Raw genomic sequence first — 24,109 nt, 5'->3', positions numbered from 1 at the left:
GGCTTTATGGAGAAAAATGTCTTTATTGGCCATCATTCTGACGCTAATGCGTGCTCAAATAAACATGTTGCCCGTGTCCCGTGTTTCAATGTCAGCATGCAAAAAAAAACCATAATCTAGAACTGAGAGAGGAAGCTCATTTGCACTTCAGAGCCCGACTTAGCAATCTCTGCAGGCCTTTGCTTATTTGCTCATTGCTTCCCCGCCCTTCTGCATTAAATGGTAACAAACCCAAACTGCGGGAGTCCAAAAGGCCTCGCATTAGACTTTATAAACAGTTTAAGAGAGACATAAGCAAAGGCATTTACACAAACATCATCAATATTTCACAATTCCCAACACTTCCTCTCTCATGTCTTGCTAAATCCTCATTTAGAGCTAAATGGAGCTTTAGCCCGATCGGGCTAGCTAATTGATTGTGACTGTTTGCAAAGAAACTGCTATACTTGGATGCCAACCGCTCACACACACACACACACACACATGCACACTCAGACATACATATATGCCTTTAAGAGAAAAAAACAACATCTCCATTAAGGCTTTCAGTGGAGCATGTACAAATAAAATCTGCCCATTTGATCAGTCTTCAGAGTATGACGAGTATATTCAATGAATTTGTCAGTTTAGGAGCCTTTTGACTGTCAAATAAATTGCTTGCAAAACTCAAAAAAAGTCACAACATATTAAAACTACACCTCCTTCACGGAAAAAAAAAACGTGTTTTCATTTTGCTCTACGAAGACTTAAAACAGGAACATTTCAAAGGACCAACAGGCCCGATTTTGGCTACAAGCGCTGAACAAATCTAGAAGAAGCGACAACAATAAATAAATTAAATAATGTAAAAAAAACAAAACGAAATCACACGTGCAACCCTAACTAACTGCCATCATTTATATTACACGGACAAAGGACAGAAAGTTCACGCACCTTATTGAAAGCGTGCCAAATAAATTAGAGGAGCCGCTTCAGCACACCCAAAGGTCTAATTAGGTACACAAATTCAAAGAACATAATGTATGAGGAGGACGAGGGAAATGGCGGGTTAATGCCGCGCAAAGCAGGAATTCGCCCGCTGATTTGGGCCCCGAGTGCAGGCGGGCGTGAGAGTGCGCGGTATCCTCAAGGAGCTTTTGAAGTGAGCATTGTAGTCGAGGCTTTTCCTACAAATCACCTCCTTACTGCTAAGACTGAGCACTGCCCATACACCCACCCACCAACCCACACACACGTGTTCAAGTTCATGCATACTCCTATCCAGAGTTGCACGCACACTGAGTAACACTGAAGAGTGAGAAGTGAACACAACAAGAGGAGAGGAGATGAGAGAGAATAATGGAACGAGTGGCTTCTTCTCTCCTAGGTAGCATGCTATGACACCGCTTTGTATTTTTTGTTGTTTTTTTTCTGTATGGAAAGTGTCTGAAAAAGTGTTGTACGAGTGTGTTTGGATGTGTGCCTCCTCTTGCTAATGCATCACTTTTTTTTTCTCTTCTGTGTCCGCAGTGTGATTGCAGCTCTAATCAAAGCCAAACGCATGTTTCCGCAGAGGAATGACGCTTTAAGCCTCTAAACACAACACAGGTGGCTCAGCTGAAGAAAAAATAAAGACCCATGAAATCCTTCTCCTCCCGCTGCTCTTTATTCCTCCTCTCTCAGGTGGATCGCTCATTAAAAGATTGCTGTACAGCAGGTGTTTGGTCACAGAGCATTGAAGGAGAGGGTGCTTGAAGTGGCAGAAACCACAAAGCGGATCGGGATGCGTGAATCCAGGAATGCAAACACACACAAATATGCGTTCAATGCGTGCGCAACAAAAAACACCAAACTATTGCGCGCAAGTGCACACACAAACACATCAGGGTGGTAGTGAACAGCTGCTCGGAGCAGGTCCCTGGAGATTTGACTAACAGCATCAGTCCTCTCTGGCCCTGAGTGGCCCATGTAGGTGGGCCTACTGATGCCGTTTCCCACACAGCACGCAGATTCACACAAAATAAGAGAAGAAGAGAGGAGCTAGAGGAGAGATAAGTAAGAATTATAAGTAGCCCGTCCATCCACTTTCTTAAACCTATCTAATTCAGGGTTGCAAGGAGAACAGAGCCTATCCCACCTGTCAAAGGGCAAAAGGTGAAGGATTGATCCAAATATCGGTAGCACTGATTATTAATGCTGGTATCAGTGTCGGATTAATACTAGTGTGATGGGATCAATATTTTTCTGTCATATAGTGCAGTACGCAGCCCACCAAACTGTGTTAAATAAATAATTATTTGGAAATGAAAAGATATACCTAAAACACGCACTTTGAAAAATGTATGAACCTTTTTTTAGTTGATTGTCACGTCTACTTCATTTATATCCTATAGCAGCGGCCCCCAACCTTTTTTGCACCACGGACCGGTTTATGTCCAACACTATTTTCGCGGACCGGTCTTCAAGGTGTCGCCGATAAATACAACAAAATAAAACCAGTACCGGTACCAAAAAAAGATTTATTCATAGCACACTGGAAAAGACCCAGGGAAACCGAGTTAATGATAAAAACGATTAAATAAAATAACGATAAAAACCGATAAAAACCCCGAAAATCATAAATTTCTCACCCGAGCCTCAGCTCTCGCTGCCTGGTACCAAACAACTCATGGACCAGTACCGGTCTGTGGCCCAGGGTTTGGGGACCGCTGTCCTATAGCACATTTAAACAATAGGAGCTGACCCTGTCCTATGGAGACAGGCACATTTACATTTTTGGTCTCCAAAACACTTGTTCTTTACAATACATGAAAAGCTGAAAGGTGTGTTCACTAATTATTTTGGAAAAGTAAAAATCACAGATTTAGTCGTCTCTAAAATGTGTTCAAAATTTGCAAACTGATGACTTATCTCATACTGTAAGTCATGACACTGCTTTTCCCTACATAATCTGCCTTTATAAGTATCGGCGTTTACTTGGTATCGGATCCATATCAAAATGTGCAATATATCACACCACTACACTCTGGACAGTCACCAGACTATCACAGGGACAGAAAACTATTCACACTCCACACAGAATAACCAGGGAGATGAAGTTGAGGCTTCAACCTTGTTTGCCGAGCAAAGACTCACCCTCTCACCTAGGTGACACCACCATGCCCCCCATCACCACATAACCATAATGCAATAAACCCGAGTCGCAGTAGTTGTAATTTCCCCTCTACTGCTCAGCCTTCATGTAAATGCAGTCTTCAAGCTCCAAAGGGGGGCCGGAGTGCAGGCTGCACGACTCTGTGCTGCACCGAAGAGATAATAGCTAATGTGTTTGCAGGGGATGCTATTTTTACGCAGGAATGCCAGATCCCATTCCTTCAGCACTTTTTTTCCCCTTTTTTCTGTTAGACTCGTGATTATTTCCTGTCCTGTCTAGCCCTCCTATCCCATCCTGCCTGCCTGATTCAATTAATATTCAGTCAAAGTAAGTATGAAAGTACAAAAAATCAATTTATCATGCTTCAGAATCAAGTCCGCTCTTCCTTTTGTGATTTCGTAACGGTGGTTTACATACGCCGGTTACATTGCGGGAGCCCTGTCCTGAATTGTAGTCTGCTTTTGTCTTCATTTTTCCCAGAGAGGATGTTTCTTATCTTTGCTATGTCAGGCCTCTGACACCCCCCACATGTGTGTATGTGTTTGTGCAGGTATCCCGCATGCGTGTGTGCATTCTTGTATATTGGGACCACTTGTTATTCCCAGGGTTGGAGTTCACTGAGGCCTGTGTCTCTCTGTGTTTATAGCTCTGGGGGCTTGTTGCCTCCTGACTACAAGAAAGACTGATGAATAAATAACATCCTACTCTCTCTAGCTCTCTCTCTCACTCTCTCTGAGGCCTTGAAGTTGGTCTGTGCGTGTGTGTGTGTGTGTTTATGTCTTACTGTGTATGTGTGTACTTATATGCCAGTAGCTGTATTAGGAAGTTTGTGTGTGTGTGCGTGCGTATGCGTTCGTGTGTATACAAGCATTTCTGTTTGTGACCACGTGTGTCACAAGTGTGTGTTTGTGTCTTCGGCATCTCTCGGTGGACCAGCTTCTCCTTCATCTAACTGATTCCTGGCCCCTCTTGGCGTGAAGCTGTCAGAGAGGGATTGCACTCCGACAGAGCTAGGGACAAACACACAGGCGGAGGGAAAGCATCCTCTTTATCCCAGACATCAGTAGGAATATGCAGAAGCCTATGTGTGTGTGTGTGCGCACTAGGTTATGTGTGCAAGTAACTGTGTCTGTGTTAGTATGGGTGAGGCTGAGAGGGAAAGGAGATATCTAGAGAGAAAGAATGCATTAAAACACCACTATGTCTTAATTTGGATACACCCAATTTGTAGGCGACACTTTATGCATTATAGGTTCACGAGTAGTTGGACAATGGCAGGATTTTGGAGTTTTGCCTACACCACCCACAGAGGATTTAGAATCAAATGGAGTAAATGTGAAGCACTCTTCAAAATATATTCTACTTGGCTGAGATCCACTCTCTGATTTGCCCAAATCTTTGCCAAATACCTATAAACTGTATACAGACTACATAATGTGCAAAGTTAATTAATTTTATGTTTTGCTAGCTCTCATATTGAGAGCTAGCATTATTTGATTAATACTAGCTAATCAGCATTGCTGTTGTTGATGGAATTCAGTTACCTGAAAACTGTGGGACAGCAAGGAAGCAACCACTGAAGGTGAGAAAGGTACATAATGCCATAACTTGATAAGGAAGTCCCCAAAGATTTTCAATCTATCATAGGCAGAACTAAAAATTTTGACCTCAGAGTCAGAGGTCAAGTTTTCTCCAAATGTTTTTAATCCGATAACCTGAGAACAAGGCAACATTTTGAAATTGATGCCACAGGTGTATCTACTAGGAGACTGATGGGTACCAATGGCAGCCGTCAGAATTTTTTTTGTGTGTATTGTTAAAATTTGGCTTTTTCTTTCTTTCTTTACTCCCCGGAGAAAATAATTAATTACACGACTCTGTAAAATTACTGTTACGGATTCAAATATTGGGAATGGATACAAGAGGAAAACCAAAATAACAACACTGGTCCGGCCGGGTCAAGTCAAACGATGATTTAATGAACACACGCGTGGGAGATGGACACCATACACAGACAGCATCAGATCTCAAAATGGTGGAGCCTTGATCAAACTCTTATAGCCTCTAGTGGCCCCCACCTAATCATAAAAGCCTAAACATTCTTTCTCACACAGCGCCTAAGCTACGACCTTGGCTCCCTGTTTATCTGCTCCTGATGAAATGGGGCAGTATGCTCTGTTCTCTTCTAATCAGACAAATGAGACGATGACTTTCTGTGAACAGTATTTCTTATAACTCAGCAGTATAATGCATCATAAAACAATATCATTCATTCACAATAAATCAACAGTCTAATGTAATGCAAATCAGTTTACCAAATGTAATAATTATCACCTTCTTCTAGTTCAGGAGCATAATGCAAACTGAAACTACATAATAATTCACAATCTTTAATTAGGGGTCTAACATGGCATAAAATAATATCATAATCCCACAATTCCCCCTGATGAGCTCTTTAGACATAAAGAGCTCACTTACACCCTGCAATCCAGTGTTGCCAGGTTCATTTCTCCTTACTCCTCAGGCCTTTTGTCCCCCTGTTGGGTGAACCATATGTGAGATGACCTCTGTGTTTACGCAGTTCAGATGCAAGAAAAACTTTTATTACAACAACAACGGTAGGTACAGATGATACTCCCATCACTCCCCAGTTCTCCCACAGCTTTATTTCGGTGCTACCTTATACCCTCCAAACATACTCGGACTAGAACCTCTGTCCGAGGAGCTTTTAACCTTTATTTTATTGCTGTAGGCACCAGTGTCTTCCAGTCGGGTATCCTCTGCTCTTGTTTCCTTCAACCTCAGGGGTTAGACAACCCTTCAGTCGTTGCACAGATCAGGGGATTATTCTGCCCCGATTTCAAACAATGATCTGTGTATTCTGGGATCACAGCTGTGTTCCCCAGGAAAAGGAACAGAAAGGTGTTCTCCTTATGACCAACAGCCTCTCGAACGTCGTTGGTGTGGTGTTCCTGGATTTCCGTCAACCCCTTCGTGGTTATTGCTGTGTTTATTTGATCCATCCTTTTGAGGTGACTAACTGGAGCCCAAAATGCCATGACACTTGAACCCCGTTGATGTTTCAGCAGTCACCGTGTCTGTCTCTGCTGCGAAGGATCCTCGTATATCTGTGACCTCGTCTGGTGTCTGTTCTTTTCTCTGTAAGAGACAGAAAACCAAAACACCTCTCTTCCTAGCTCTAACAATCTAATGTTGCTGTCCGCTGATCTTTTGGTGGTTCAGAATTTGTTTAGAATATTCAGAATGTCCCAAGGACTTATCCTAATTTAGTGTATGTGTGTGTAAGCGTGTTTGCATTTAGCCCGCTGCACTCAAGGCATTTCTTACACTTTATCAGTCCGGACTATCGCCGAACGAAGCTTATGACCTTCAAAAGACCGAGTGCCAACTCATTATAAGCACATTTGCAAGATATATATAAAAATGATTAAAACCACTCATTCTAATAAAAGACATAAAAAACAAATTAGCCATTTCTAATTCTAACATGTGTCCATTCAATGAAGCTAAAAAATTAAAAGAAAAGGTTAGTGACCTCATATCTTAGAAAGTATCAGACTTTCTCCTATCCAGTGTCGTTGCTCCAATTTTGTTATCCTGTGTTAGGGAATGAAATCAATTTAATTGTCATGTTAGATCTGTTCAACACCTGGCTCCGCCCAGAGCCTGCGTCTTCACAATCGTCTACAAACAAAACCTGTATTATTATGAACTTCACTTCAACATGAACTTGTTGACTACTTTTGACACCTGTAAATAGAAGATTAACATGGGGTTATAACAATCACTGTAATACAAATGTTAATATGTCAATAGCTTCAATAAATGTTCAATGCAATGCTTGTTATATGATTCTGATGTAACAATAATGCTGATGCTAAAATAACAGTAAAACACACCCTTTTTATCCCTTACTGACCACAGCAGAGGCCTCTATGTTTTGATTCAGCCATGAATCCAGCTCACCTGATTCATCACTGAGCCCCACCGGCACTGGCATTTGACAGCGTGGCGCTGCATGTTCTTCCTTTAATGTCACTATTTTCAATCTGTTAATTAGAGTACTTAAACATGAAGTAGACTACGTCCACAACAAGTCAATACAGCTATAAATGTGGCCAATTATCAATCTATTACCAATCAATAACAAAAAATAGCTTTTATTTTATGCATGCTTTTAGTCAACCACTCACCCACAGGATCTCCAATCCCAGAAAATTCCTTCTCCTCATTTAATGAGTCTGTCCTCCTTCCATGCCCTGGTAACTGGTCCATCCAGAGCTATATCATTATCAAATATACATACAACAAGCCAAACCACACTTTGGTCACACCAACCCTTTTCCGCCCTGAAGATGTCCAACGCCATCTTAGTCTGGACTGTCAAACGTGATTTTAACGCTGATTGTTCCGACAATCCATTTATAACATTTCCTGGTCAGATTAGCCAATCCCTGCACACTGGAATAAACATAATCAACATGATCAACATTTTTCCGGCGTGTTTTTTCACCATCTTATTAATTCCAATGCTCCATCCTTATGTGGTTTGTTGCATTATGTTTATCTAGAACTCCACAATTTTTCATGTTTGGGGTCAAGTTTTAAGAATTTGACCATACGTGAAATTAATGGTGTTATTGTAACATGGTAGACTAGTGTGCCCGTGTTAATTCAGCTCCATATTATTGTGTGAAGTTGCACTGGGTTGGGAGTGGTTTTTTGTGTGTGTGTCACATTTTTGGTTAGCCAATGGCTGGAATGGGGTTGGACTAATTAGAGGCAGGTGTACTTGATTGCACTGATACACTGGTCTACTTATAGCCCACACTGCAAACACTGCTGTGTCATTTTGTCTCTCTGTGCATGTATGTAATGTGATAATCTGATATGTTTGGGATGGATGGGTTTTGCGCTATGAATTTTATACTGAAGGTGTCATTTTATCTCTCTGTGCAGGCCAGGGCCTATTATATGCCACAGCCTAAAGGCAGCAGAGTTTCAGAGGCTGGAGTGATCACTGGCTATATGCTTGCAGGGTAGTGGGTCTCCAAGGACAACTTCTACCCCTGTTAAAGGCAACATGTGGAGTGCAACTGGCCGTGTGGCATAGCTGGCTCTGGCCTTGGGACTGTGTGTTTTTATTTGATTCATAAATGGGACACTGGACTGTTTTATCTTTTATCTTTTGATATTTTTTGTCACTAAATTATCTTTTAGAATTTTATTGACTGTCATCGTTTTGCCCACGACTGAGACGGTTGGTCAGACCTAAAATCTTTCTTTGGGTGTGTTACATTATCACCCCCATCGGGGCTTACCTTTCCCACTTCTGATGATATTCCTCCCTATTCTTTGCAAGTACCCGCTTTTGGTGGCGAGAAACTGTTGGTGTGGTCAAGTGGGTGCTGTAAAAACAAAAGCTCAGGACAGAACAGTTATCAGTCATGTACTTCATACAAAATTAGCATATATTGAATTTCATATTGATCCTCTGAGTGTAATGGTACATTTTAATTTGAATTTATCAAAGCTAAACACAATAATTTTTCTTTATTTTGCTCTTGTTCTTGTGCAGCACCACATGCCCCTGTCGGTTCTATGTTACTTTTCTAAATTATTGACTATTTCAATGGAGAACCTAAATGACTTTGACCAACGTTTGTCATTACATATCTCTATTTTGAAAGTGACAGTCTATCATTCCCCTGTTGTATCAATAGAGTTTTTTCTTGCTTTTTCTATCAAAATTGATTGACTTTTTACAGTGGCCTGCTATGGTTAATAATAACACGTTCAGTCATGAGTGAAATCAAAGCTTCTCTTCACTTTAGCATTTAACATTCCCAACAATATAATGTGCTGCATTAATCGAAACACAGCTAATAAAACACAATTTTCTTGATGGAAACATCAGTAGCTCAAAATTAGCAACCAAAGGGTTAAGTCTGCAGTTCACACTCATGTGAAGCTACAGCCTCCCCCTTAGTCTCTGTCCTCCTACTCCTGCAAAAACAAAACAAAGCGAGACAAAACATCCACCCTTCTTTTACAAGCTGGGTGAATTGTTTGTAGACATGCACTAATCCTAAAGTCGGTATCGTTTTTGTCTCAGTGTCAAGTCAGTTTAAACATTTAGTCGTCAGTCCATCACGGTCCAGTCAAATGCATACATTCACACACATTCATACCAGATATTGCTGATAATGGAGTCTCACGCGCAACCTAATCAAGGCTCCATCACCAGCAAGATGACGTCATCATTTTAAAGGAAAACAGTTCCTTGTTTTTTTTGGACTGGATTGACTCGCTGCAATCCTTTTAGGCTCAGGACTTCTCATGTGATCAATGTCCCATATAAGTGAATTTCTCCAGAGCCCATTATAATTATGGAGAAAAATACTTTGCGACTGTTTCTAGTAATCATGTTTTATAGCGCTTTAAAGTTCAATCTCTCAGGCCTGGATTAAAGAGCTGATTTGTTAAATCAGGAACTCACAAAATACCAAAATATCACCACCGGTGGATCACTCCTCTCAAATGTTCTTATTTCAGTGCACTGTAACAAAAGCAAAGACAAACGTAACCAATAAAATACTCATATAATAACAGATACTGGGGCCCGTTGGAAACATGTCCAAGCATAAAACCATCTTTCTCTCTCTTAGAGAAAGAAAACAATCCAAACCTCACTGATAAAATCAACCTAGTGTTAAGCAAAACCCAAAATCAACCAAAACTTCACCAGAAAGTTTTTCTCCGTCCCGGGACAATATTGTGTAGGCATACAGGTACCGTAACTTCTTTTGCACTGACAAAAACGTGTTGGACTTATTTGATTCAATAGTGGACACTAGTTGCACACAAATGTTTTGCTTTGGTAAAAACTTAAACAACTGAGTTAAATCAACACAACCTTTTCATTTTCAGTTAACCTGTGCATTTTGAGTTCATATTACACGATTAAGACATGTTCAGATGGAGTAAGTTGAGCTCCTGGAATATTTTAATTCTTCACAATTCTGTCATTTTATTTCAACACTATTCAATAACTTTTATCCAAATTCTACTTGGTCCCTTAACTACTACATGTTGTCTTCATATTGCCTACGGTTCAACAAAGTCTAAATTCTGATTACCATAAAAATTGAATGGGTCTACAACAACTACCATCCTCCTATCTTTATCCTAATTGCACGAGGGCTGGGAAATAACTCTAAAGTGATAGGTTACGAGGCAGGGTGCACCCCGAACCGGTCACCAGTCTATCACCTAGAAACAAACAACCATTTACACTTACATTCACGGATAATTTAGAATCATCAATTAACCTAGCTCTAACAGCTGCATGACTTTTCACTGTGGCAGGAAACCAGAATACCCAGAGAGAAACCACTGCAAACTAGCCAGACTGTGGACTTGCACCCAGGACCTTCTTACTGTGGAGCAACAGCACTCACCAGCATGCCAACAATGTATGAAATACAGGGAAGCTATGATTTCCTGTTGAATTTTGTACAGATCTTTAAAGCCTGAGGCAATTGTGTTAAATACATGTGGGATGCTTACGTAAATCCAAGGGCTGGCCCCCTTTTCTTCTTTTCATTTTATATTTTATTATTGTTATTATTTTTATTTTTATTATTATTTTTTTAGTGTGTTCCTCCTTCAATTAAATCTCAATCACAAAAATGTGGTGCTCCGAAGTAAGGCTCACACCATTAATTCATCATTTTCACTCTGTACCACTGCTCCTTATCAGGCTGTGTGAAGCACAGTAAACAATTCAGTTGAGGCCTTGAGCCATAAACAGACATCACTCACAGACATTGTTTTCATAACCAAACTGCTCTAGACCCTGTCCCCTAAATCTGCACAGATGCCCTCTGGGTGTCATGAAATGCATTTAACCAATTAAACAATCAATGGCTTCTTGTTGTTGTAACAAATTCTGTATTTGGACGTTTGTGTGCAGCATTTTGCGTATCAGCATAGCATTTGTTAGTAAAGCATTCTTCATTGCAGCAGCGTGTGTGTATCACTCTTCATTGCACAAACATGTATATGTATGTGTGTATGTGTATGTGTGTGTGGATCACTTCTCAGTGAATTGAATCAGCATTTCGATTTGTGTGCGTGTGTGTGTGTCATTTCTCAGTCAATCAACGAGTGCATATGTGTTCATATGTGTGTTTCTCTTAATTCTGAGTCAGTGTATGTAGATGTGTGTGTTTGTGTGTGTGTTTGTGTTCATCACTTTCCTGTTCTGGTGTTCTGGGTAAACCATGGCCTGAAGCGCGCCCTGGGGTCCTGCCCTCCCCCTTTTCAGTCCGTTTGGGTCCATTGGTGCTGCTGCCCAAAGTTCTGTCCATACTGGTTCTGACCCCAATTGAGGCAGTCCTTTTCTCCAGTGTCCTGCATCTTCTTCTTGTCCAGCTCCTCCTTAACTTGACCCTTTTTGCTTCTCTCGGTCTTTCAGGGTTTGCTCCTGGTGTTGGAGCTTCTCGTCAGGTTTGACAACCTCCTGCTCCAGCAAGCTCCGGGCTGATTTCCAGTCCTGTATCTGGGACTCTAAGCCTGACTGATGGGTTCGATTAGCAGCCAGCTCCTCCTGAGCCATGCTCAGTTTCTGCTCTGATGTCTTGAGCTCTCACTGAGGGCAGAAACCTCAGAGTCTTTTCCGTACACGTCAGATTGAAGTTTATTGATGTTTTCCTTGCTTTGCTCCACGGCCTTCTGCAGCTCTGCTGTTCGGCTCTTCTCAGAGGTCAGCTCCTGACCGAGCCCCGACACCTGTGCCTTCAGCTTATGTTCTTCTGCTGCTTTTGTCCAATCTGAGGTGCCTTCTGACCTCAGTTACTCCTCGTGTCTCTGGCACGCCCTTTTTGCTGCCCGATCCTCCGTGTTGGTCCATCACTGTCCTGCCCAGTTTTGATGCAGAGTTGTTAAGGTCAGCATTCTTTTGCTCGGCCTCACTTTTCATCCGGGCTTAATAGGCGTCTCGTCACAGCTCTGTCAGCTGAAGCTGTCTGGAAATCTCCCCCGTGTAGTGAAACGGGCCTTGGATTTAACGTTCTCCGTCTCCGCTGCATGAGATCTCTTTCCTGCAGCACTGTTGACATTCTCAGGCTGTTGTTGTGGGTCCAGCTGCTGTAGCATTTGGTCAGGGTCACATCAAAGATGGTAGAAGGGAGAGCAAAGATGGTAGAGGGGAGAGCAGGAGTCCAGGTCAGCCTCGGCTTTCCGGGCCGACAAAGCAGCCTGTAATTAAGCATAAAGAGAAAAAACAAAAACAAAACAAAAACAGACGAACAGGAAAATGATGTTGTTTGAAAATAATGTTGTTTTGGCTGTGTTCTTCAGAGAGGGGCCAGGCTCTGTGTCAGCCTTCTCCCCCCCTTTTTTTTGTTTTTTCTCACCATATCATCAACTCCTAACCCACCAAGTTGACAGGACAACACAGGTACACATTAAAATTCTTAAGATCATGTTTAATAATTCAAAAAGGAATTTTATTTCATTCAGTAATCACTTGTATTAATCAATCACAGGAAAACATGTCACAATTTGACTCTTTTAACCACTAAATTTGTTGTTTCATCACTGGTTTGTGATTTACCAGTGTCTGTCATTTTGAAGTCAAGTTGTTGTCCTGCAACCCAGAGAGTTTAATTGTTAGTAGTGGATAGACTTTATCATTTAACATCAGGTGTATGTTAAGTTTTGCTGCTTTAACCTTGCTGGAAAATCTTCACGTGTTCATGAATGTAAGCTGTTTCTTCATTGCGTGTGTGTGCGTTTGTGGGTGGGATATTTTAACTTTTTTCTCAAACAAGGCATTTCTCTAATTGTGTATGTTTTTAATTTTGTTTCCCAAATTTTGATTTCCCACCTTAAATAACAGCATTCCATGTCTTCAGCCAGGAATTAGAGCTTGCTTGTGAGATTCAGGGACACATGGTGCCAAAAACAATTCAGTGAAAAACTTGCCTGAAAATTTCCAGTTATGGTAGCCGATAACTGGAGGAGAAGATGTCCTTTAAGCTTCTTTTTCATGTAGGGACAAAGTGAGAGGTCAAGCTGTAAAATTTTGAGCCAGAGCTTGGCCTGTGTGTCGTCCCAATTTTATTAATCTATCCTTTTGCTGCTGTACTCAGGTCTCCTGGTTGAGAGAAATCCACCTGTATTAAGAGACTAAAACATTCATTTACTATTTTTCTTACAACATCCATTTAATTCATCCACCTAGATTTTACTCTCTCTCTTGGTGCATAGTTCACACAGTCAGGCAGTTGCCCTTTATGGGCATGCAAGTTTCCGGTCACTTACCCCCAGCAGCTGCGAAGCCGTCTCTCCTATATCAAAACTCAGCCAAACATTAAACATTCACCGTAGTCATTCAAAACTTTATTTGTAATATTGTAATCAGCAAAATCAGCGTTTTAATTACAGGCATGTATCATTGTTTGCAAATCATACTTATAAAACTCAATAACACGCTAAACAGGAAGTCCTCTGTGGGCTTCACAGCAGCCACCTCATTTGCATGTTCACACACTATCTAAAAATAGCTTGCAGCGCTGCAGCGCACTATCGTCACACACAGCCTCGTTTCACACTCAACTCTCTATCTTATTTTACACAGACGTCTTATATTTACACTCACTCTCAGGCCTGAAAGTTTTAGCGCCTACACAATTTTGACAAATTTAAGATAACGGGTCCAACCGAAGAAAGTCCAACTTTTTTGTAATCAATTAACCAGTATCAGCCTCTAACTGTATCTGGCCTGATCTCTAAAGTCCCTAAGTCAATTTACAGTGCCCAAAAAAGCGCAGATAAGGAGACTCTAACTCCTAGTTATTCTGGAGTGCCCCAAGCTCCACAGTGACCAACTGAACTAACCCTGTTCGCCGACAGGTCAAGGTCGCGCGTCCGCGGCCAGGAGGGAGCGTAACCTCCGGGCTATGCGCCTCCTAGTGGCCTCTAACCACCGTTCTAACAAAATTTATAATACTTTTAAACCGCCGTCAACCCTCTAAAACAAGAGTATGACTGACGCAGATGCAACGTTATGGACAATGGAGCCTCTAACTCTCAACATGGCCAACACAGATGCAATCCTTTAGACCAATGGAGCCTCTAACTCACAAAATGACCAATTCCCTATCAAACTACCTGAGCCTCTAACTCAGTATTATTTTCTTTACCTTGAGCCTCTAACTCAGTATTATTTTCCTTTACCTTGAGCCTCTAACTCAGTATTATTTTCCTTTACCTTGAGCCTCTAACTCAGTATTATTTTCCTTTTAAGCTTATTTCAAGTTTCAAAACTCATGAGATTTTTTCATCAAAATCAAAACAGGCCTTCACCAGTAATTTCAGTGAGTAGACTTTTAATTTATACAGTCCAATTTGGCACAGTTTGGATTTACATTCAACAGGTTGTGCCTCACCTTTAAATGTGCCGGCTTGCCCACTCACGTCAGACCACTGGCTCGTGCCTGCGCGTTCAACCACCTCGGACCGTCCAAACCTCCAAAACTTCCATCCCAATACCACAGGACGAGCCCCCAAAACTGTTACGGATTCAAATATTGGGAATGGATACAAGAGGAAAACCAAAATAACAACACTGGTCCGGCCGGGTCAAGTCAAACGATGATTTAATGAACACACGCGTGGGAGATGGACACCATACACAGACAGCATCAGATCTCAAAATGGTGGAGCCTTGATCAAACTCTTATAGCCTCTAGTGGCCCCCACCTAATCATAAAAGCCTAAACATTCTTTCTCACACAGCGCCTAAGCTACGACCTTGGCTCCCTGTTTATCTGCTCCTGATGAAATGGGGCAGTATGCTCTGTTCTCTTCTAATCAGACAAATGAGACGATGACTTTCTGTGAACAGTATTTCTTATAACTCAGCAGTATAATGCATCATAAAACAATATCATTCATTCACAATAAATCAACAGTCTAATGTAATGCAAATCAGTTTACCAAATGTAATAATTATCACCTTCTTCTAGTTCAGGAGCATAATGCAAACTGAAACTACATAATAATTCACAATCTTTAATTAGGGGTCTAACATGGCATAAAATAATATCATAATCCCACATTACCTAAAATGTCTAATAACAACCAGTTAACAATCTACAGTGGTTCCTCATTTAGTGCGGGGTGAAATCCGCGAAGTAGTCAGCTTTTTTTTTTACACTTATTATAGATGTTTTAAGGCTGTAAGACCCCTCAATACACACTTTACACACTTTTCTAATATACAAAAAGCTACGTCCAACTGCAGCGGCACAGAGCTATAGCCCACTTGTCGGCATCAAGGCGCAAATGCACTCAAAATAGCAAGTGAAATCTGTGCAAGTGCGGAAGCACACAATTCGAAAAAGGGCTTGTGTATTTTCCTATGAGACACTACAACAAGTCTCTATACTCTTTCCCGGGAGAGACCTTCATTAACCCTTAGCCTGCTAATTAAACTCCCAAAGTACACTAACCAAATGCCACTTAGTTATCCTGACTGGACACATGTGCATACGCACAGCCTGCAAGTTATTGCCTTGATGGAGGAAATTACATGAAGGCGCCCAGAGTTAATGTCCCAACCAACAAATAAAGGCCTCTTTGCAAGTAGTCTTTAAGTCATTTCTGCAATGGCTATAAAAGAGTCTCTTGTTATAGCTGCTAGATATTCATTTGTCTCTTGTGGCTGCTTATGAAACGTGAGCAGGAGGGGGAAGTGGTTTTATTTACATGGCATTATGTTACATCAAGTGGTTGTACTCAATTAGGGAAGCCATCACAATGGTTTTAAGTCTCTAATACAGTCTGCTGAAAGGGACCATGACTTGCTAATAGGGTGTAATTCCTTTTGTATCTGTATCCATGTGCAGCGGTAGGGAGGGAAAGGAGAAAGGGAGGGAGGGGGGGCAAATCCGTATCATCAGTAAAAACAATGCATCAATTAAGCAATTAGTGAGGAACAAACTGGGCAGCTTTCCAAACCCTCTCAATAAGGCACTGTGCCAAGGGGGCTTGTAATGTTCATTATACCCACATCACAGAGATGGAAAGAGAGAGAGAGAGAAACAAGCAGAGAGGGAGTGTGAAAGAGAGAGGCTTGCCTTTCATTTGTAAAGTCAAGGCATTTGTCTGCCAGCATGGAGACGTTTTGTTCCGCCAGATGTGCTTTTTAGCGAGGCCACATGGTCGGTCAAGGCTGGTGAGAAGGTGTGCGCGAGTCCCAGTGTGTGGATGTGTATGTGTGTCTTGTGTATTGAGGAGGGGTTGGGGGGCACCAAACAGCCTCTTTGCTGCCATCTGATTAATTAAGACTTGAAAGGGGCCCAGTGGCAGCAGGGTTTTAATTGTGGTAATTGGGGTTAATAAGGTGCCATTACACGCGCTGATCACAAGTATTGTTTCATCCAGACGGGCAAATTGAGCGGGGTTAAACACTGATGGTAGAAGGGATGCCAGGAAAGGGGAGGGGGGAAGTGGTGAGGAGGAGGGGGGACTTGGCAGCCATACATGGCACTTGTTTCTGTGTGTTAGTGCCATGTATCCCCTTTCAGGACCTGAGAAGGTAATGTGCTGGGAATTACCAACGAATCAGTAATCCTGAAGAGTCCTGTTTCAGCTTCTGTGATTCAAAGTCGCTTTAAATATGGTAATTAATTACCTTTTGAATTTGCTTTTTTAACTCAGCGTGCTTAATTTAATCTGTATGACCTTTGCCAAGAGCAGCAGCAAATACAAGTGCTTCAAACACAAACATGAATATCAAAACGAGGATAGTATTTTCGTTAGTTTATTTTGTTGTGCTGAACTGCAGCATTCCCTGGATGTTTACACTTCAGCTACACCTGTACAACTGCTCCTTAACCAGCAAATCGGCCAATTATAAGGCACCAACTCAATACGTATAGGCATGAAGACATTGTGAAGACGACTGGCTGAAGTTCAAACTGAGCATCAGAATAGGGGAAGAGGTGATATCAGTGACTTCGAATGTGGTATGGTTGTTGATACAAAATGAGCTGACCTAGTGGGATTTTCCCACAAAACCACCGCTTGGGTTTATAGAGAAAATATCCAGTGAGCAGTTCTCCAGGCAAGAAAATCCCTTCTTGATATCGGAGGTGAGAGGAGAATGGTTAGACTGCTTTCAGCTAATAGAAAAGCAACAAAAGCTACAACCAAGAGCATCACTGAACCTTTAAGCAGATGGGCTACAGCAGCAGGTGCCGCTCCTATCAACTAAGAACAGGAAACTGTGGCTACAGCATGAATAACAATATGTAAACATGGGTCCATCCTGCCTCATTTCAGTAGTTCAGGCTGATGGTGGTGGTTTAATGCTGCAGGAATATTATCCTGGCACACTATAGGCTCATTAATACCAATTAATCCTCCCTTAAATGCGACAGCCTACCTGAGTATTTTTGCTGACCATAACCATCTTCCAGCAGGGTAATGCATCATGTCACAAAGCACATCAAAATGAGTCCACTGTACTCAAGTGACTTCCACCGTCACCAGATCTCCACTCAACGCAGCATCTTTGGAATGCGATGAAACAAGAGATTCACATCTGACAAATCTGCAGCAACTGTGTGACGCTGTCACAACAGTATGGAGCAAAATCTCTGAGAAATGTTTCCAGCACCTTGTTGATCTATGCAATGAACAATTGAAAAAGTTCTAAAGAGTTTCAAACCTGGTACTTGTCGGGTATTTAATTCCCCATCAACTGTTCCCTGACACTATACAAAGAATATTGTAGATTGGCAAATCTCTTCAGTCTGGTGATTGTTGCTGTTTTCACCAACGCCTGTTTCTGACTTACTGATAACCTGAAACTTGTATGGCAACATCAGCTCATATCAACAGAAGCAGCTCTCACATGGTCATAAAAACACCAAGAAATTAAAATATAAGCACTAGCACACACATTTCTCCACCAGTCATCTATTTTTGCAGCAATTACAAACACCACCAGATTTTTTTTTTTTTTTTTTTACCTGACGTTCTCCTAAGAACTCGCTTAGCACTTGTTTACTTAATAAGTGGAAATACTTTTCTTGGACAGAAATGATGAACTTTTGCTTTTCAGATTATATGTAATGCTAATTAAGCAGTCTGATCATGACAAATTGATACAATATAAACATTTAGGAAAGTGGAGAAAATCCATGCTATTCTTTTTGTGACAAGTGTGTACGTCTCCTTCTGATTTAATATGTTAACAGTTGGGCCTCATAAAGAATTTCTGAGAAGGGGGAAGCAAAAACTCAGATTCACCGTCAGCCTCTTAGACTCTTTCCTGTAAGGCCACTTCTAACACTTTAGAAAGCGCTGCATCAGTGTCTACTTCTCATTTATAACATGTGCATAAAACGGACAAAGTTCACTTCTGACAGGTGACAAAGTGTAAAAAAAAGTACATGCCGACCCTTAAACATTTAAAAGAGGAGGAACAATGTGTGTTTCATAGACATGATTTAGAGTACAATGGCTTCGATTAAACATCCTCAGGCATTTGTTGAGATCCTAACTGTCTTTGTTTCATTTTTTTCCCTCCTGTTGGAAAGTTGTGTACATCCTGAATCTCTGTCAGAAAACAATGAACTACATTATATCCCCTCCCTCCGTGGGAAGTCATTTTAAGGTGCGCCTGAGTGATTTGAGCTAACTTGGCAAAGCTCTGTGGAGTGTGTCTTCTTCACCTGCTGACAGCTAGCATAAAGAAAGAGGGAGAGAGAGAGAGAGAGAGACAATGAAAAGGGCAGAGAAAGCGTGAGACAGACAAAAAAAAAAGAAGAAAGAAAGCAAAAGACGGATCATCCCTGGTGGTGCTGAGCTGCTCCGTGGTCTACCTTTCTGTCAGGTTGCCCAGTGGAGAGACAGAAGAACGCCAGGCCAATTAATCAAAGTCAGATGTGGCTGGATGCCTGGAGTCACTCATGATTCCTGTCTGCCCCTCCCTAAACCCACCATCACTGCCACAACACACACATACACAAACACACAGCACCAGACTGCACTCCATTGCTATTTCTGCCTGCATCCGGCTCTGACGGGGAGAAAGAATGTTTTAAGAAGACTTGTGCATACTCGGTAAAAGAAGATGCACATTTTCCCACCAAGTTCAGCCCCCAGTAGTATCTCTAGTCCATGACACAAAGGTTTTATTACTACACTTATGGGGCTCCTCATCGCCTTGTGCTCTTGTATTGACCATAAACTCCAGCATTACCCTTCAAAAATGCTTTCAGGAAGTGGGGATCAGCATATACTGAGTCCTTACGTTTAAAGATTCTACTCATCATTAAACGGCGGTACACATCCGGCCTCGTAAACACACAAGTTTGAAAATGCACACACGCGCACACTACCTCACCAGTCTCAGCAAGTAAAAGTGAAGTTATTCCACCAGGTGAGAGTTGAGTCGACTCTTTTCGACAAGATGTAAAACAGTAAGCGCCTCCTTCCCTTGTGACCTTAAAATGCACAGATCATCTCCCTCGCTTCTCTTTAAATTTGTCAAAGTGGCACTTTTGCTCAAAAGCAAGTTTAAGAAACAGCAGATTTAGAGGCACCTTGTCGTCTCTTGATGTCTCATCAGACACAGTGCTCACCTCCACAATTTTTCCCCCCATTTGATTCTCATTTACACCACTGGAGGAAGGCTGTGGAGTCTTGGCATAAAACAAAACCTGTTTTATTATCTAATCATTTTCTGATAAAAATAGAATTCGAATTAGTTCTTAACACTGCTGACAACTAATGTCCTGGAGGTGATGTGGACAGCCATGTGTCTCAACCAACATAAAAAAAGGAGTGTCAGTCCTCTTCTTTTGCATAACCCAGGACGATTACACTCTCTTACTCTCCAGATGTTGTTTGTTTGTATTATTTTAACACACTAAGCTAAAATTATAAGCTTAGAAACACCAACACAATGCTGATTTCTTGTTTAACAAAAAGTTATTTTTAGACTCTACAATTTAAAAAAAAGAAGAATAAGAGGAAAACTCTATACTGGGCCTTGGTGCTGCCACTCTGTTCATCCAGTGTCTAAAATTGCAGTTTTAACTCCTTTCTTTATGCCAACCACAAGCCTACATCCACTCAGGCTACATCCACACATATACAGGTATTTTTTAAACCCTATTTAGAATCAATAAATCCTAAAGTTGAAAGAAAGCCAGGGGAGTGAAGATAAAATTGGAGTATCATTTTCACATTTTCTCATCCCAGTTCGAGGTAATTGATGCCAATCTTGAGAGCTTTAGATTTTGTGGAAATAAATCTAGATGTTATCAGCAAAACAATGAAAAGAGCAGTTATATTTCTGAAGAATTGATCCAGGAGCAAGATATACGTGGAAAACAATAATGGACCCAAAATAGACCCTTGGGGTACACCACAGACTGCAGATGAAGAAAAATCATCCATTTTTACGGAGAAAACTCTATCACTCAAATAAGTCAGTAAGTATATTACCAGAGATGGGCAGTAACGCGTTACTGTAATCCGATTACTTTTTAAAGTAACGAGTAAAGGGATTACGATTGCAAAAACGGTAATTAGATTACCATTACTTTCCCGTAGGAACGCCGCGTTACTGCGTTACTAAAACCGTGATTTTTCTGCGAGAATGTCTCATGACAGTGACTTAAGTGAGACAACAGCTGTGTGCAGATCAACAATGGATCATATATCGAGTGCGGGAGAGAGTATGAGCGTGCAGCGTTTAAAGCGTGGAAGTACTGACCTTACTTTGAGTTTGATTCCATAAAAAGTGACAAAAACATTAGTGTCCGTTGTGCGTGGGAAGAAAACTTCTTTTTACAGCGAAAAAAACCCCCTAAACTTCCAAGCAAGCACTGAGCGCTCTACGAGGTAATGGGAAATTCACAGAGAAACTCGCGGATTCTTCTACTGACCGCTGCGGCACACCTGCACCAAGGTAACCCTCCGCCCACCCTGCTCCTGCTTTACAGGTGAAAATAGAGCAACATGACCGCTGAGTCTGTGACTTTATTTATTTTCTGCTGTGTTTTACTTGCATCTATTTGAAAGAGTGAGTGTAAACACAAAAAAATATTTTATGTGCTGGAATGTGCAGAAAATAGGTTTAAATGTTAAACTAATTTATTCAAGTCAGAGCCCCCATAAATAAAATTTTTGCTTGATGCATAAAGTTAAAAGATTAAAACGAATAAAACAAGTTTTAAAAAGAGACGTTTCCATTTGATTACATTTTGTATGATGGATTATGTAGAAAAAGTAGAATTGGGCTGAAAGATCTATCGCTTTATCACCTATTCAGGTTGTAAATCGTGTTTTTAAAAAGTAACTAAGTAACTAGGTAACTAAGTAATTAATTACTTTTGAAAATAAGTAATCAGTAAAGTAATGGGATTACTTTTGGGGGGAAGTAATCAGTAATTAGTTACTGATTACTTTTTTCAAGTACCTTGACCAACACTGTATATTACACTTTACTTGTTACTTTTAACTTTAAAGTAATGCAGTGCATTACTTACATACGTCCCGGAGAAAAAAATTAATTGCACGACTCTGTAAAATTACCTAAAATGTCTAATAACAACCAGTTAACAATCTACAGTGGTTCCTCGTTTAGTGCGGGAGTTACATTGTAAAAATAACCCGTGATAGGTGAAATCCGTGAAGTAGTCAGCTTTTTTTTTTACACTTATTATAGATGTTTTAAGGCTGTAAGACCCCTCAATACACACTTTATACACTTTTCTCAAACAGGCACAAACATTTTCACACTTTTCTCTCTTGTGTAAACACTCACAAAGTTCAATATATTATAGAATGAAACCAATGATCAAACCCTTTTTTCAGATTCAGAACATGGGAATACAGCAGCTGCGCGAGAATTCAACATTAATAAATCAATCATGTTTCGCTTCATGTGCCTTTTAATGTGGTGTGCCTTATGGTCCGAAAAATATGGTAACTTCTACCTTCTTTAGCATGTCCAGAAGTCCAACTTTTTGTGCGATGGTTAGCATCTTCCTCTGCTTTTTGGGTGCTAGCGCAGGTCCCATTGACGGTGCAAAATGTTTCATTGACATTGTTGTGTTTGTTGGGGAGAAAATTTACAAACACACAGCACAGCACTTCAGAGTCACACTGCTAGCAATTGAAGATTTATGTCAATTTGACAAGCTGAATGCACAGGTATAGGTACAGCAGACACAGCATGAGATTGAATGGTCTACAAAACAAAGCAAATATGTAAAACAGCTCAAAGCAACTTTCATAGTAATCGCCACAGTAATTTTACTATAAAAACGAGTGGAAAATCGAGGCTGCAAGCCTGACTGCTCATTACTGCTTTTGTTACCTGTTAAAGTTCAGGCTCTGTTTGCTGGTCTGGAGTTGAAATACACTCAGCTTTATCATCACTCTAGGTTTGTTGCTAGCTTTGAGTTAGCATGTTGTCTGTGCAGATGCTTGCACAGAGCTGAAGTTCTGTTAGCAGGATATCGCAGGGTTTTCTCTCCTGGACAACAGTGTGAAATTTACAATCAAGCTCTTGTCCTTTTGTGCAATAAAAAGTAATCTCCTTATCTCCACTCCTGAAAAGATGTAGACCACTCCACATTTTCCTCGGCCCACACAGGAACATAGGCATGCTTCCAACTGCAATATAATTACTACATTTAGTACAGTAACGCATTACATTACTGCATTACTGGAAAATTCAATGTAAATACACATAACGCTGCGCCTGATGCCCACAGACTGTTCAAGACAAGACAGAAGAATAGAATAACTGACGGTATCAAAAGCTGCTAAGTCTGAAAGTATTAAAACAGCAGTGTTTCCTGAATCCACTGCTTTAAGTTCATCATTAAGAACAATTAAAAGGGTAGTTTTAGTACTATGACAAGACTTAAAACTTTCATATATATCAAAATCAATGATCCAATCAGTGATCCAAAATGCAGTTACATGTGTATGAAAGGCCAAAAACGCATTTTTAAAAAAAGCCATGTTTACCAAAATACCCACAGTTATGGATCTCAGTTCAAAGAAAGCATCAGTCTCAACTTGCCATCTTGGATTTGTGTCAACTCCTAAAAAGCATCTCAAAGAGTAAGAACACCGGCTCCAGGTTTATCATAGCGTTTTTAGAGTTCATAAAATGAATTAGTTTATGCTTCATAAAAAAGAAAAATGTATTCGGGCATCTGTATATTAGATGCACATTGTTCTACATTATGTATCTAATTAAAAGTACATTTATAAGACAGAGATGGAATGCAGCTAACAAAGCAGTTCACAGATAATGCAGCTGTGCCACACGTTAGTTAATTGACATCAGCTTAATGTGACAGAAGCAAGGACGTGTCATTTTGTTAAATACCTGTTACCTCAACCCTGCTTTCCTTGTTGGTTCATTCCCTCCTTTTTTGCGTATTATATAGGGGCACATAAGTTGCGAGGAGACTTTAGATTGGGTTGGAATTTTCTTTTGATTTGTCATCAGTATGTGGTTGGATTTGTCTGAATCTATATCTTTGAGTAGAAGCCTTTACACAAGCAAAACAAAATTCTGTTTTGTTGCAGGTCCAAACTTGTCATGCAACATATATATACACCCAAAGTATTGCGTTTTGAGCTACAAGCAGACTGGTTCCCAAATGCAGTGGTCTGACTGGTCTGATCTATTCATTCAGATCCAAAAGATCGAGCTTGGTTCAGAAAAATAAACACACAGCAAATTTCTCCCGGTTGCTGTGAGTGGCTGGATTACGAACAGGTGAAAATATTTTTAATGTTCGAAATATTGGCACAGATTTTAAGCCTTAAGGCCTTAAGACACAGTACTTGAAAAACCTTGAGCTCTTTGTTCTTAAGCGTTGCAGAAATTGGAACTGAAGT

Source organism: Neolamprologus brichardi, chromosome 17 (assembly GCF_056152115.1).
Source record: "Neolamprologus brichardi isolate AB-2024 chromosome 17, ASM5615211v1, whole genome shotgun sequence".
Lineage (NCBI taxonomy): Eukaryota > Metazoa > Chordata > Actinopteri > Cichliformes > Cichlidae > Neolamprologus > Neolamprologus brichardi.
Note: the sequence above shows the minus strand (reverse complement) of the source record.